Source organism: Dipodomys ordii, unplaced genomic scaffold, assembly GCF_000151885.1.
Source record: "Dipodomys ordii isolate 6190 unplaced genomic scaffold, Dord_2.0 Scaffold122, whole genome shotgun sequence".
Taxonomy (NCBI): Eukaryota; Metazoa; Chordata; class Mammalia; order Rodentia; family Heteromyidae; genus Dipodomys; species Dipodomys ordii.
The window spans coordinates 5,343,051-5,360,115 of record NW_012267338.1 but is presented as its reverse complement, the minus strand read 5'-3'; the positions used below and the strand labels follow the sequence as shown (position 1 = coordinate 5,360,115).

General features: G+C 36.4%; 1 protein-coding gene across 2 annotated transcripts in view; it reads right to left on the bottom strand.

Moving 5' to 3' along the window:
• Nucleotides 1-17,065, bottom strand: part of Grid2 (glutamate receptor, ionotropic, delta 2) — a 1,023,751-nt gene that overhangs the window by 451,887 nt on the left and 554,799 nt on the right. The window lies entirely within an intron of this gene.

The following is a 17,065-nucleotide window of genomic DNA, read 5'->3' as shown; positions in this document are numbered from 1 at the left end:
CCTAGCACTTTTAATTTTTAATTTTTAAAAACTTTTTGCTAGTCCTGGGGCTTGAACTCTGGGTTTGGGAGCTCACTCTCCCTGAGCCTTTTTGTGCTCAAGGCTAGCACTCTACCACTTGAGCCACAGCTCTACTTCTGGCATTTTCTGAGTAGTTTATTAGAGATAAAGGTCTCACAGACTTTCTTGTCCTGGCTGGCTGCAGCCTCCTGAGTAGCTAACTCATCTTAGCATTTTATACTCAGTTTGATTGTGTCATAAAAATAACTTTAGATTTAAAACTGTTGATTTTTCATAAATATACAAATAAATATATAAAAATAAATATGTATAAACATAAAATGTATATATAAAATGTAAATAAATGTATAAAAATAAATATCAATAAATGTAATATAATATATATTTGGTTAAGACAAGATCTCATTGGTCACTAGATTACTTGCTGTGTAACCTAGGCTGACCTCAAACTCAACATCTTCCTACATCTGTCTCCTAAGTGCTAATGTGACAGCGGTGAATCACCATGCTCAACTTTAATATATTTTTAAAGATAAGTAAAGGTTTAATAATTTTGTTGATGGAATAAAAGAAACTATCTTTCTTTTAAGATACATATAGTGTTTGCTTTGCTATAAATCATTTGCCCAACAATCTCCCTAATCTTTAGGTTATTTGATGAAATGGTCTTACAAATTTAATGTAGTCTTTTTTACCTAACATTATACTTGGTTTTAGAACAATGAAGTATTTTTTTTCCAGTCCTGGGGTTTGAACTCAGGGCCTGCGCTCTGTCCCCAAGCCTCTTTGTGCTTAAGGCTAGCATTCTACCACCTAGCCACAGCACCACTTCTGGCTTTTTCTGAGTGGTTAATTGGAGATAAGAGTCTCATGGACTTTTCTGTCCTGACTGCCTTTGAACCATGGTCCTCAGATCTCAGCATCCTGAGTAGCTAGGACTATAGGTATGAGCTACTGGTACCCAGCTAACAATGAGGTATTTTAAGAGATAAATTTCCTTGAACACTTGATTCTTCTATACTTTCTCCCTTCAGGCTATACTTTCCATGTACTTACAGTAGGCATAGGGCATTTCCTTAATTTACCCAAGTGATTTATTTTATGTTAAGATAGCCTAAAAGATTATGCAATAGATATTCACAGTGCACATGAGGTTTTTAAATGATTTTAGCTTTGTTACATGTTTAAAATATTAAGACTAAATGCAATAAAAGTGACATCATGTCATTTACATTTCATTAACCTTTAGGACTGCCCTGATTTCTGGCTCACTTGTGAATGTCTCTCCTTCATGTCTTTTCATTGGGATTTCTGATGATATTCAGTTAAAAGGAACAATACCACAACTAGAAAGGCCATTTCCTCACCATGAGGCAAACACGCATTTTCAAATATCCAAGAGCCTTTCTCTCTCTCTCTGTGTGTGTGTGTGTGTGTGTGTGTGTTACTCAGGCCCTTAAGCTCATTTGTCTCACCTGCCTCAGCTGGAGCTCTCCCACTTGAACCACACATCCAGCCCTACATTTTGCTGGCTATTATTTGGTTCTGGAGTCTTCTAGACTTTTCTACCTGGACTAGTTTCAAACTCCCCTGTATCTCAGCATTCTTAGTATCTGTGGAGAATTACAGGTTTGCGCCAACAGCAATCAACTGATGATGTTAGCTTTCATTAGAGGAAAAAACAGGAATACTTTAAATTTTTAGCACAATATAATGGAGCAATTAGAAGCACAGATTCAAGACAGACAGACTGGGTGAAACTCCATGGTATGACTTTGATAAGACCATATAATTTCCTGGACATTCACTTCATCTATAAAATGGAAGTTATAATAGTATCTATCTTGTAGGTATATTACATTTAAATGAATTCATATCTGATGTGGAAAACATCATGTAGATTATGTTTGTCAAAGTTTTAACAATTGACAAAAGGACTTAAAAATTTAGCCTACCCTATAGTGTATAAAAACCAATGTTAGGAATGCACTGCCATTTGACTTCCTTTGTTATAGTTGTTGACTGATCTTCAATTTGAAAATAATTTTTAAAAATTCATGACTTTCCTATGACATTCACTTTGTAAAGGTGGTAGATAACTCCTTCTTGGATTACTACTAAAATCAAAATAGAACAAAAATATCTTCCTGGTCATTCTACACAGAAAAAGAAGACCAGGTCTTCATCTATTTTCCAACTCAGATGGTATCTTTCAAAGTAAATGCTCCAGCCAAACAAACAATAGCAACATCTGTTCACATTGATGAGAACTTTAGGACCAGTTGAGAGCATTTATTAATTTTCAGTTGGGAAGCAGGGGGAAAACCACAGTCATGGCAATCATCATTTGCATATTAATACAACATTATAAAAATCCTAATTTGGAAAGCATCATATTAAAGAGTGGGGAAATTATCTTGTATAGCCATCAAATAGAATACACTGATGTTTTCCCAATAGTTTCTCAATCTTGGCCACCAAAAACCGAAAACAGTAACAAAACAACAGAAAAAAAAAAGTAGTCCTCAATAGAGAACATATATTCATCTGCTTTCTAATAAGTGTTTTGGAAATTAGAACCTCTGTGAAGTGGAAGCTTTTGAAAATGTCAGCGCTGATTGCAAACAGACCTCACACCGCAGAGCGGGCGGTAGTGCCTGGAGCCTGCCATTGTTCGCAAATATTAAACGCAGTTGTTTTAAGACTTCATTGAACATTTTACTAATGTGTTATTGAATCAAATCTGTTTGCATGTCATTATCTAACTAGGTCAAGTAAATACAAAAAGATAATTGTGTAAAATTGATGCAAACTACCTAAACACCTTCTTAGTTCATTCAAGTAAACACAACTCTGGAAACTTATGATTGCCTAGCAAGTCCCCATCCTAAGTATTATTTTTTTTCTTCATCATAACAATGGGAAAGCTGAATTAGTTTTTATTTTCAGACCTAGAGAACATGGAGGAACTTTGTAAAGGATCATTCAATAGGCAAGTTTCATTATGCCAAACAGTCAGGGGCAACAAGTCATATAGTTCTATCTTCATTTCACAGAAAGAAATGACATGGTATTGCTTCTTATAGCCATGGAAAAATTTGGGAAAAAAAACCCTCTGCTATATGACTCCCTTTACTTAGCATATATGGATATATGTGCTATAGATATGCATATATGCTATATATATGCATATATATATTCCTAATTGGATATCAATATAAATTGCTCAAGATAGCTTAAAATATAAAATTTTAATTTTCACAAAAATGTCTTTAAATGTTATTGTATAATGTTATATTATACATTCTATTATTAGTTATATTATTAGTACCATATATTTTGTAGAATATTATTTATTTTTTATATTAGCATAAAGGTAAAAAGAAATAATGTTCATTATGCTTAGCAAATTGACCATAACATTCTTGTGAAAACACAGAAACCCAAGTAAAGCTTAACATAACTTATCTAGCAAATATTTACCAAAGAACCCTGATGGTGGCGGCATGGCTATTATTACCTCAGTGATTTGACCACCATCTGAGAGCAGGCCATCAGGACTGCAGACTCAGAGAACTGGAGGCAGACAGTAGGCACAAGGCCATTGCACTGTGCAGATTCATACTTGCAAAACCCAGATTGCTCTCTCACAGACTGATTAATTCCCAGCGAGTTTCACATCCCTTTCTCATACACTGGAATATGACAAACTTATTTTCTGAACAATTTATTAATCTCACCAAATCGTTCTCTCTTCACAGCAGACCCACACAGAAGCTGATGAAAATTATAAGGTTGCTTAAATAACTGAAGTCAGGACAGGAGAGCTAGAGGACCCCACTTCAGAGCCTTGCGGTCTAAGAAGCTCAGATATGGCTTTTTTTTTTTGTCAGTCATGGGGCTTGAACTCTGGGCTTGGGCGCTGTCCCTGCACTCTTCAGCTCAAGGCGAGCACTCTACCAGTTGAGCCACAGCATCACTTCTCGTTTTCTAGTCGTTTATTGGAGATAAGAGTCTCAAGGAGTTTCTTGCCCGGGCTGGCTTTGAACCGCAATCTCAGATCTCAGCCTCCTGAGAGCTAGGATTATAGGCATGAGTCCTGGGTGCCCTGTTTGATGAATTTATGTACCAGAAGGCACCTCTGTTTTGAGGACTGGTTAATGGAAGATGGGTTTGGAGGCAGAAACACTGATCCTTCATTACATGGTATTAAAATGTCATTTTATTGACATTAAACTAAAGACGGGACATCCTTTGTTTTCAACTGCTGTATGAAGTGCATAGAATTTTTACCTTTCTACTTTCCCAACTGTTTCTTACCCTTACATTGACTAATGTGTCACATTGTTTAAGAATTAAATGAAAACAAAGGATTTGATAAATTAACAGTTTGACAAATAATGTTTTGGCTAGCTTTTTTGTCTTTTGAAAACACAGTGCTCTAGAGTCATCTTTTACCTGGGAAATGATCATACTGACAATTGGGATAAAATAAGATAAAATTGCTCCTATGTATCTTGTGCATTAAAACTCACCTTGATTAACAGTCCTAGGTGAATTGAGAAGCCCAAGCCCTGTAAACTATCAAGCTGAATGCATGTGTGTCAGTTTCAAAAGGAATGCATGACCTCATCTGAATGTCTTAAGTATCATGCTGGGTTCTGGTGGCTAATTCCTGCAATTCTAGCTTTTCAGGAGGCTGAGATCTGAGTTCAAGGTTTAAAGCTAGCCAGGGTAGGAAAGTCCTTGACACTTTTTTTAACCACCAGAAAACCAGAAGTGGGGCTGCAGCTCAACTGGTAGAGCACTAGCCTTGTGCATAAAAACTTAGAAACAATGCCCAGGCCCTGAGTTCAAGGCCCAGAATACTCATGCTAGTACACAAACACACACACACAAAGAAAGTTGATTACATCAATGACCACAGAATCTTGTTATGAAAAAGATTTTGAAATTACTACAGGAAACAAAAATTCCATTAAATCCTCACCTCCAGTGATATGAATACTTATTGGCAATACATACATCCATAAATATTATATATATATATAAGTCATGGTAGATTCTAATGCACATTGTCAAGATATGCAGCTCAAAATCAATCTTCAACAAATTAGTTCATGGAGTTTTTCTTATTTATTGTGTAGGATATTAAGAAATCCATCTTTCCAACTCAAAAAGCAGTGTGGCCGTGAATTCACTCAGGGTGAATGTGGATGTCATGGAATGTAGAACAAAGCCATCTAGTTTCTTAAACTTAAATTAAAGCTCAAAACTATTTCTGAGGAGCCAATGTTATCAAAATGATGAAAAGACAACGGGGAAACCGAACCTAAGTATCAGGGATGAAAAAGATAGGAGATCAAATAACACAGCAAGCGCTGCGGTTTTCCTTTTCTTAAAGATGCTTCAAACAACACAATAAAGCTCAGAAATAGCAAGGAAGATATATGAAAACATGAGATGGGTAGAGAGAAGGACAGAGGGACAGAGCCACAGAGAGACAGAGACAAGAGAGAATGAGAGAGGCAGAGATCTAAGGAAAAAGGCATCAGAATAGCCGATAGGGTTATGTTTTTCTTCTAAAACAAGTTTGAATCTCTTACTGTCTCATGCAAAGTCCAGGTTCAAACACAACACATGAACAACAAAACCGTCTCCATAGAGAATTGAGCCCTATGAAAATGAAAAAGTTAATTATCATTCAACTAATAGGCACCACAATTTGAGCACTCCCAATTGAGTACTTTCTGAAAAGAGTAAGCATTCACCTCATTTAAATATGCTGGAAGTGGAGCACTGTTGAGCCCTTCCTGAGCACGCTGAGGATTGATTGAGCTATTTCCCTACCACCTTGAGCACTTTTCTGTGTGAATTCTTCGCCAAATTTCTGTACCCTCAACCTTCTCTCTGCCTCCATAACTGCTAATCAAGAAGTGCCTTTCCCGGCATGAAATTCCTTTGCCAATTAGAATTACACTTTAGCCTTTCATCTTTCATGTTGTAAGAGAATTAAGAAATAATAATAATTAGCGAGTCATGTCAGACTGAAGTTCATTAAGTTCATTTCTGCTCAAGATATCTGTTAAACCAGCTTCATCTCTTGAGGGCTCAAGTTAAAAATTGGAAATTAGTAACCTTGCTGAGAACCGAGGGGCTGTGCCCAAATCTAACTGTGGACATCACACACTTTCCAGTTGATCATTCCTGTAGGTGTTTGGAATTGGCCAGGAAATAAAGCAACTGAGAATGGTCCATGTCCTCTGGTGCCTTTGCAATTATGTCAAGAACCTCACAAGATGGATTCTCATCAATAAGCAAGAAAATATTTTCTTGTTATGCAATTCATTGTTATGTATTCATTTTTGTTTGTGCTCTACTTTTTTTTGTAGGAATGACTGAAAAGCCCCAGTTAGTGTTTCACACTGGTTACAAGCCCCTAGATATTTCTAAATTACAGCTTGATAGCCTATAGATAAAAGAACATGTCCATAAATAAAAGAATAAAACTATGATCTTCCCATTCAGAGATACAAGTTAGATGCCTCAAATCTTTACATCCAGTGACTTAGAACTACGTTATTTCCCTGTTTGGGTAATTAAAATAATATTTTAAATAAACAAATAAACAAAAATACTCATATTTTGTTGGTCCAGGCATAAATAGGGTCAGGTCAGGGGTGGGGGTCACAGGGAGCTTAAAAGTTCATGACCCAAGACTGGCAGGAGGGGATGTGGACAGAAGAGAACCCTACTGCATTGCTGGTGGGAGAATAAACTTTTTTTTTTTTTTGGTCGGGCGTGGGGCTTGAACTCTGGGCCTGGGTGCTGTCCCTGCACTCTTCAGCTCAAGGCGAGTGTTCTACCAGTTGAGCCACAGCACCACTTCCGGCTTTCTAGTAGTTTATTGGAGATAAGAGTCTCACAGACTTTCCTGCCTGTGCTTGGCTTTGAACAGCAATCCTCAGATCTCAGCCTTCTGAGTAGCTAGGATTACAGGCGTGAGCCACCAGAGCCTGGCTGGGAGAGTAAACATGTTCAACCACTTTGGAAAGCAGTATGGAGGTTCCTCAAAAGACTCCACATAGAGCTCCCCTATGACCCAGCAATCCCACTTTTGGGCATTTACCCAAATGATCACAAACAAGACCACACTAAAGCTACCAGCACAACTATGTTTATTGCAGCATTATGTACCATAGCTAAGATAGGGAACCAACTCAGATGCCCTTCAGTAGATGAATGGATCAAGAAAATGTGGTATATATAAAACAGTGGAATTCTATGCCTCCATCAGAAAGAATGACATTGCCCCATTTGTTAGGAAATGGAAAGACTGGGAAAAAAATTCTATTAAGTGAAGTAAGCCAGGCCCAAAGAAACATAGGTCCCATGTTTTCCCTTATTTGCAATAACTAATATATGTCTGAGACAAGCAGAAAAGGTCAGATAAGTTGATGTTACGCTATGGAAGGTTTTTATTTGACCTTTGGTTATGAAGGAGAGTTTACCTGGGTACAGTATTCTTGGTTGATAGTTCTTTGTCTTTAGGGCATGGCATACATCATTCCAGGCTCTTCTTGCTTTAATTGTCTCTGCTGAGAAATCTGAGGTGATTCTAATTGGTTTCCCTTTATAGGTGATTGATCTTTTCTCCTTGACAGCTTTAAGGATCCTTTCCTTGATCTGAATTGATCCTGTACAGATTATAATGTGATGGTGGGATGTCCTTTTCTGGTCTGATCTGTTTGGGGTTCTAAAAGCTTCTTGCATCTGAATAGGCCTCTCTTTTTGCATGTTTGGGAAGTTCTCTGCTAGGATCCTGTTAAACAAATTTCCTAGACCATTAACTTCTGTCTCTAGGTGCTCCTCTACATTCATTATCCTCAGATTAGGCCCTCTGATGGTGTCTGAGACAAGCAGAAACAGTCAGATAAGTTGATGTTAGGCGAAATGAACCCCAAGATAAGGACTCAAATGGCTTTTCTTTCTTGCAATTGTTTCTAACATATTTATAAGATGATTTGTTTGTTGCTTTGTATGTCCCTCTCCCGTGGTATAGCCCCTGTTTTCACGGTATTGATGTTGGTATAATTTGTGGAGGGGAAGGGGAAAAAAACAATTGTTTAAATAGGGATACAGGTGGACCAATTGCAACAATGAGATGTACAAGTCTTTATGTAGAAAAATGAACTTTACAACTTTGGCGGGAGGAGGGGGTGGAGATGGGAGGGAGGGGGAGGGGGGAAGGATAGGAAGGGAAACAAAGGAGGAGGCAACGATGCTTGATAATAAATGTACTCATTACCTTGCCCATGTAATTGTAAACCCTCTGTATGGTATTTTCACAATAAAAAATAAAATAAAAAAAGATGATGTTAAGCAAAATGAACCCCAAATAAAGACACAAGTGGTTTTTTCTTTCTTGCTATTGTTTCTAATGTATTTATAAGGTGCCACATGATTTTTTTTTTGTTGCTTTGCATGTCCCTCCCCCACAGTATAACCCTGTTTTCACTGTATTTGATGTTGGTATAATTTGTGGAGGGGAAGGGGAATAACCAATTGTTTAAATAGGGATACAGGTGGACCCATTGCAACAATGAGACGTACAAGATACTATGTCAAAAAACGAAGGTGGGGGGGATAGTGTAGTTGAAGAGATGGGAGGGAAGGAATAGTAGGGGAAAACAAAGGAGGAGGCAACAATGCTTGATAAGAAATGTATGCATTACCTTGCTCATGTAATTGTAACCCCTCTATACAGTATTTTCACAATAAAAATCTTATTTAAAAAAGACTGCAGGTCCAGTAACCTATTGTCCAAGTCCCCTGCCACTGTCTAGGAATTCAGGCACAACCATCACCTGTGAGTGGAACTTTCCTGCCTCTACCATGAAGTAAAGATGGCACCAGTTAAACCCAATTCCCTATTATTAATCACGTGGCCAAGATGGCACCAGCTAAACCCATTACCCTTCTTTCAGGTTGGGGAGAAGTTAAATTAGGTAGCAAAATATGAGTTAAGTATAAAAATCAGAGTGGAAAGCTGGGTGCTAGTGGGTCACAACTACAATCCTAGCTACTCAGGAAGCTGAGATCAGAGAATCATGGTTTGAAGCCAGCATGGGCAAGAAAGTTCACTAAACTACCAAAAATAGTTGGAAGTTGAACTGTGACTGAAGTGGTAGAGCTCTAGCCTTGAGCAAAAACGAAGTTCTGGGACAATGGCCAGGCTCTGAGTTCAAGCCCCATGATCAGCACTCTCCCACCCCTCTACACATCCAATTCCTTACACAAAAACAAGAAGGTAAAGAGGAAATGGTATTAATCTAGACAGACAAAAAGTTCGTTTACCATTCCTTGAACTTTTCCTCTGCAGGTGGCAATACTGGCATTTTATCTCTGGATGGCTTTGAGGGGGACATAAGGTAACATAGAGTAATTAGTAGTACAGAATACCCAAAGAGAACTCAAAAAGGGTGCTATTACTGGCAAAATGAAAGGTATTTATCACAGGCCAACAACATAATCTACATGAGAACAAGTTTTAGTGTGTATAAATTGAATAGTTATAGATCAGCCATTGTCAGCCAGGGGTAATTTTATCTCCTGACACAATTAGGGCAGGTGCTGTTGATAGCTAATTACTAGAGGCATATATGCTGTTAAACACTCTGCAGTGGACAGGACATCTGCCTACTACAGAGATATCCCTGGTCCAAATTGTCAATAGAGCAGAAGCAAGAAAACTGGTGCCACATAAACACATTTCTGTTTATCCCTGAAGTACTATTCCAAATAACGTGAATTCCCATAGTCTATAGACTATATGTAAATAAATTTTTTAAAAAACCTGAATGCCTACAAAGTAAGTTTTGCTTTTTCTTCTGGAAGGTGATAATTCCAGAAGAAATATTTTTTACTGGACAAAAGTATTACTGGAAGCATTCCCAAATTAGAGAGAATTATGTCTCACTACTAGTTAGCAAAAAGTAGCCTGATAATATACTACTGCTAATGATTCACCAGCAAGAAAAAAGTTTCAATGCAAGTTGAAAAAGTGTTAAGTACATTGTTTCATATCTTGTTGTAACAAGAAGACTGAAAGCAGAATAATCCCAGTTTGTGGATTTGAAAAAAAAAAAAAGAATGTATAAGCAAATAAGTCATGGTCAAACAAATCATGGTCATGAGGAGAGCTGTATGGGGCCGTGGGTAGGGGAAGATGACCGTTGATATCTTTCACAAGCTACTTTAGCAGAGTTTGAGAGCCGTGCATTATGTTTCTCTGAGTTAACAGGCATGTAAGTTTATTTTTCATCTTACCTGGTTTGAGTTAAAATTAAATGTTATTTAAAGGGGAAAAAAAGAAATTTCCTGTAATAGTTCATTAGATGATGTTTTATAATGCTAAACTGCTGTTGAATTTATTTGATTAGAGATCCTACTAGAAACACAAAACAAACAAAACTACAAAAGAGATACTCAGAAACCTACAGAACGCCATTAAAGTCCTCTGCTCGACAACAATCCTACATGTATGACCTTTCAGATGCTCTACCCATCTATCTGTTCAGTTATAAACTCATATCCTTCTACTTTTCCTTCACAATCTGAGTGTGCTTAGCCATTATTCTATAGCCATTATTCTATTTTTTCAAAATTCAAACTCTACCTACTTTTTTCTTTTCCTTTTTCCTTGGAGTAGAGCCGGGGCGGGGGAGGGGGGCGGTCTAGGTTCTTCTGAGTACTGTCCCTGAGCCTTTTCTTAATGGAAAATTAAGAAATTGTCTCAAAACTTGGATGAAAGTGCCAGAGCTTATTATTAGACACTAGTTACCCAGTTATTGCTTCACTCACATATCTTCTCTCTTTACAGTATTTTAGTAAAAATATTTATTTCCAAAGGTCATAAGTGATCTTATCAGCACCAAATATAACAGCCCTTGTGATTGCTGGGATCTGTTTTTTTTTTCATCTCTACCCATCCAATAGGTCAATCATTATAAGTGTTCCAAAATAGCAGCAAATTTATGACTAAAAATACCTCTTCACTTTTTTTCTCTTAATTCTGTTGGGCTTTTAATGTCCTGATACCCAAACATGAACTTCCTGGGAACCTAGACTTGCAATGTAGCATTCCGTATTTGTTCTTTATATTTTAACTTATTTCACACCCAAGATCTTAAATATATTAATTCAAGCATCACCTACATTTTCTTCATCTGAGTCCAAGTTTTGAGGGCATTTTATAACTATCATGGGCTATGAAAGGATACCCCTCATCCACATTGTTTTAAACCCAAATTGGGTTGTCAACTACTGACTTGGTCAAAATTGTGAGAATCCAAGTGGAATCACTTGTGTCTACATCAGCAAACATGAAATGAAGCCTGAAGGTTATGAAGAAGAGAGTCTCATGAATGACAGTCTGATAGAAAAGATGACAAACAACTCTGTCAGACCCTCAGTTGGAGAGGTCCATAACCATTTCTACAGAAAACATTTATGCAGGCATATCTGCCCAGCAAATTCCATCCACCCTCAACTGCTCCTTCCTTTTGACTGATTCTTGAGACCAAAGTTTATTTTTTCAAAGTGTTTTCTTACTTTTGTCTTGAAAATTGCTCCCTTAACTTATTTGAATAGAGAATCTAGTACAGCACATGTTTTTCCATTGCAAAAGCTATTCTACTCCTCTGTAAATATTGTTATTCTTTAGAGAATCTCTCTGTTTTTCAGGTTGACAATTTAAAATTTTCCCTATCAAATATGACACATAATTAATATTTTCAACTGGTAGACTGACTTGTTTATACCATCTTTGTAGGGATGAACAGATATACATTTAATCTTTTCACCCTCATCCTACAGAGATTGTTTTTAATTCTAATAAAAATGCATTTTACCAGAAAAATGAAATGAATCTTCCTAATTTTTACTGTCTAGACAGTTGATTCCTCTCTGTTTTTTAGTCTTTATTACAGAGGGACATGTTTGAGTACAATTGTAACCCCAGGACTGGCTATCTCTTCAACAAAGCTTTATGGGTCAATAATACTAAAATACTGATAATACTAAAACATTGCGAGTAAGCACTTAAGGAACTTAAGTTCTAGGAGACTAATTCTCACCAGCCTAGACTTTTTTGACTTTGTGATCCATTCTCCAGAGCTGCCAGTACATCAAAGCAGAGTACAGTAATCTATATTTTTGTCTAGAAGTGGGAAGGAATCTCAGGTGTAGCATGTATTTACTATTTGTGTTCAACACAAAATTTCTGGAAACAGACTTTAAGTCTTTCCAAGGCTTAGAAATCAGGTATGCACTCATTGTTCTGGATTCAAAAGGTGTGTTTTGAACCCAGAAAGTACACAGTTTCACTTTCTGCCCCCGCCCCCACCCCCACCCCAGACCACAGTAAATCTCAATATGCCTGATTTACTACAGAGAGTGTTTTAACATGTGGACACATTATTGCCTTCCAGGACAGTGTTCTTCACAGCTATGGGCTAACACTGCCCATTTCCAATGTTCAAATTTATCACTACCCTTAATCAAATTACTTCCTTTATTTTTGTTTTTTTCTGTGCAATTTTCTATATCAATTTTAGATTTATTTACCTTTTAGACTTGCTTTGATTAGATTATAGCAAATTGTGGTAAAATATTTTTAAGGCTGAGAATGGTGTTACAAACTTATAATGCTAGCACTCAGGAGGCCGAAGGACAACATAGGCTCTGTAGGATTGTAGACTGTGTTTCAATAAAAGTCAAATAAGAAAAAAGAAAAAAAAACATTCCTATGTAAGGAAGACTGCTCAGCTACGACAAGTAGCAAACCTTTTCATAGGGGTGATCTTTATATAAATAATCCTTTACATTGACTGTGAGACTTTTTTGATTAGGTTTAAAATAGCAACATTGTTTTTTTTCTCTGTTCCCTCTGGGATTCATTTGTTTCTTTTATTATTTTGTATATTTTGTGTTTGTTCCACGTCTTTCTTTTGTATATGCCCCCTATGACACAGGGTCTGCTGTCATTCATTACTGTATTCCTTTGACACTTCCTACCTTAACTCCTATGAAATAGTTTAAAACATAGTTATTTGGGTGGATAAAAGACTATTGAGTAAAGAAAATCAATTTCCTTGTGTGGAAGACTGACACAAAGCAATTTTTATACTTAAGACTATAAGATTCGTTTCTATTGATGTATGTTCAAGTTAGTTTCAGTGATTAGAATGGAATTAAAATATTGGATATAATTAATAACCCAAAGCAAAGGTAAATACTACAAAGGAAAAAAATGTTAAAATGACCTGTGTAAACTATCAGGAAGAATTCACACCAATATGAAAAGTATCAATTTAATTTAGTATCAATATCCTCTTACTGACCCTAGTAAATGGGTAGGTTAAATCTTTTTAAAGTGTGAGTTTCAAGTCATTTGAACCTGATTCTTTGCTTAGTTTGCACGTTAAGGGCCATTTTTCAAGGGTTAAACAGAGCTTCAAACAGAAGAGACAAACTCACTGCTGTTTTTCTCCTCCTTATCAAATTCAAAACCTGTCATCTAAAATTCCAGTCCAATGAGAAGTAAATATATTTGAAAAGTTTTCATCAGAAAATTCATGGCTGCAGATTGTTTAGTAATAGAGTTGTCTGACAAGTTCATTTCAAGATGACTGAGCTGATCTGAAAACTCGGATTTGAGAGTGGTTCTATTATAATTGAAAATTCTGATATAGGAAGATGTAAATTAAGTCAAGAATGAATCGAAGTCTATTAGAAGACTTCTTTTTCTCTTATTTTTTAGACCTGTCATGAAAACTATTTTTCCTTTTGAATTTCATGTAGTTGTAAGGACTATATTCAGATGGAGAGTGATTTTTGGGGGTGACTAGTCACAGGATGCTATTTGAAAACCTATGACTACTAGCCCTGGGGCAATTAGAGTTTATACTATAAAAGCCAGTATCATTATCTTTTCTGATTATGAAACCATGGAAAGATTCTTAGTCCAATAAAGTTACCAATACTCTTCCATTTTCTTCTAACGTCATGTGCTTCAAATCAAAGGACAAACTTTGGACATATTCATAGGATGTAGTATAGGAATAATAATCTATACTTTCAGATATACTAATCAACTCTCAGACATAAGTGAGTAGAAATTTCTAAGTCTTGTGATTCAGAGTCATTCGTCCTATAAAGAATGGACAGTGGTTGGGCTGGGAAGGTGACTCAGTGGTAGAACGCTTGCCTTGCATGCATGAAGCCCTGGGTTCGATTCCTCAGCACCACATAAGCAAAAAGAAAAAAGCAGGAAGTGGGTCTGTGGCTCAAGTGGTAGAGCGATAGCCTTGAGCTGAAATGCTAAGGGACAGCACCCAGGCCCAGAGTTCAGGCCCCACAACCGGACCCCCCCCCAAAAAAAAGAATGGATGGTGGCTCTCTTATGGAAAATAAAATATATTTAACCTCCACTTAGGATCATACAAATTATGCAAATGTCAGATAGACTTCATATTTATACTTACATCTCAATAGAATGATTGTAGGAAAAAATGTAGGATTATGTCTTCATGATCTTTGAGCAAAATAGTAACTTGGACTATATTGCAAATTAAATCTTTTGTTCACCAAAATTCATCATGTGAAAAGACAGAGAAGGTATTTCAAATATATTGATCTCACAATGGGCTCATTTCCATTATATATGCAAAACTTCTACAAGTCACGAGAGGAAACATAATGTAACTTGAATAGACAAACCATGAAGTTAAAAAAATAAGATCAGTCAGAAATATAAACCATCCAATACATATTCACCAGTATGAATAAAATTTTAAAAACGAAGGCAGAAGTGTTGGTGAGGATAATTAGAAAAAAAATTTCAGTGAAGTAACATTATGGAAAATTACTACCTTGGAAGCATTAATACATGACATCTCTTTCTTATAGTTCTTGTGCTAACAACTCTTTTCCTTGGACCTGGCCAGAACACATACACATGCCCAGAGATGTCCAAAGAACCATGATTTGCAATGGGAGAATCATCAACAGAACTTATATGAACTTCAGTGTGTTCACATAATGAAGTAATTTGGCACAATTAAATGATATTTCTCATACATACTTTGTTGTAAGTGAATGCCCCAGCATAAGGCTGTAGCATACTCTACTGTTGACGCTATTTACATATAGCTTAAAAAACAATCACAACTGGATTGGTTTATTGTGTCAGATTCATGTATACCTTTGCGGATGATAGCAGGGGAAATGTGGGAGAGCAAATTACATTGTTTCTTGAGATGAATGCTGGTAGTACAGAAATTTGTTGAGTTACACATATATAATTTATGCTGCATTATGTGTATTTTATTCAACGGTTTAAATGAACCAGAGCAGTTGTCTGTTAAATATAGCATTATTAGAGCAGATTTCATACAATGGATTAAAAAGTATTATGATATATGACTTTTAAAAGCATCATTAGATAGCTTCATCTTTAAAGATTTCCCTTTTGGAAAAACTGTTTTATTTAAACAGCTATTAAGTGACACTCACAGGAATTTGAGTATACAAAGTACCCTTTGAAGGCTAGGAATCTTTCCCTATCTGTTGAGCTGAGTGACTGTCACTGAATACCTAAATCTTCCCTAAGGCTTATTATTGAGAAGCTGCTTACATATTTGAAATAAGCAACTTTGCCTTTTTGCTGTTTGAGAGGATCAAAATTCTTCCTTTCCTGAATGCAGGATATAGTACATTGGAATGAATACTGGTCCATAAAGCAGATTTAAGGAATCAGAGCTATCACACTTACTGTGGTACTAAAGGATTTAGTATAACAGAAAGGATCATTTCTGAAAATGGAAAGAAAAAAAAATCTAAGCAGGAAATGACACTCATTGTCATTTACAAATAATCTTCAAATGCTTCAATAATATTTGTTTAAAAACCTGAAAATAAAGACCCTCTATCAAAACCTTGTAATTGATATAGGTAGTTTTTTGTATTGTTTCTAGAAGAATGTGCAATTTACACATTTTTGAAAAAAGTGTTATTCATATAGAAGAATTGCTTTTCAAAGTCTCACTCCAAACTGTAGTAAAAGCACATGAGCACTCTAGCTTTACCATAATCACGTCAAGGACACTCATAGGCATACTGGGACACGAATGTTAAGCCTGTACCACAGCAGGTTGATTTCCTCGGCCACATGTAACTGCAGTATTTTTATTAAAATTTTCAAACTTTTGAATATGAGGTGGAGCACCACTCACTAGAGATATTTAATGTATTAAATTTCTAAGACTTCAAAGAAAGCATAATTAGCTCCATGCCACTTAATTGCTCCAGGGTTAAGAAACTAAAAAAGATGCAAACAGACTCGATAGGTCTATTTTCCCCCATTCGCAATTAAATGCTAAGTGAGCCATTTCTTTTCTAAAACTCCTTCTTTTGACTTTTAAGTTAATATTTTCCTTGAAGTTATTTCCACACCAACTTATAAACTCTATAGAAAGGAATGAAGGTAAGAGTTTTTGCTGTTCTCTTCTTCGATCAGCATTTCTGTTGTCTCATGTTTAGTGAATGTGTTTGCTTCTCTGGCCTCAGCATAACCTTTGGCTCCTCTGTCTTTCCTATTATCCCTATCCACCTGTTTCTTTCTAGCTTCATTTCCCTTTCTATCCATCATATAACCCGCAGTAGGTCATTTTGCTTCTTTTAGGATGTGACAGTCACTGGGGTGCTCTAAAAACTTAGCTTACTAGTTTTAAACTCTGGGTGTCTCCTACCCGCGGTGGGCCATAGCCACGGAGGTGTTGAACATTCCTGGAGAAACATACAGGAAGCCATTGATTAGACTCCAAGGCACTTAACTGATTCTACTATGTATTTAGTGTTGGTCAAAAATGACATGTTCTACTTTTCAAACTGAAGACCCCACCATTTAATACTACTTAACAGCTATAAAAATTGGGAGGTCTCTGTTGTTTTGTTTTATTAGCTTATATTAGTTATACCGGTG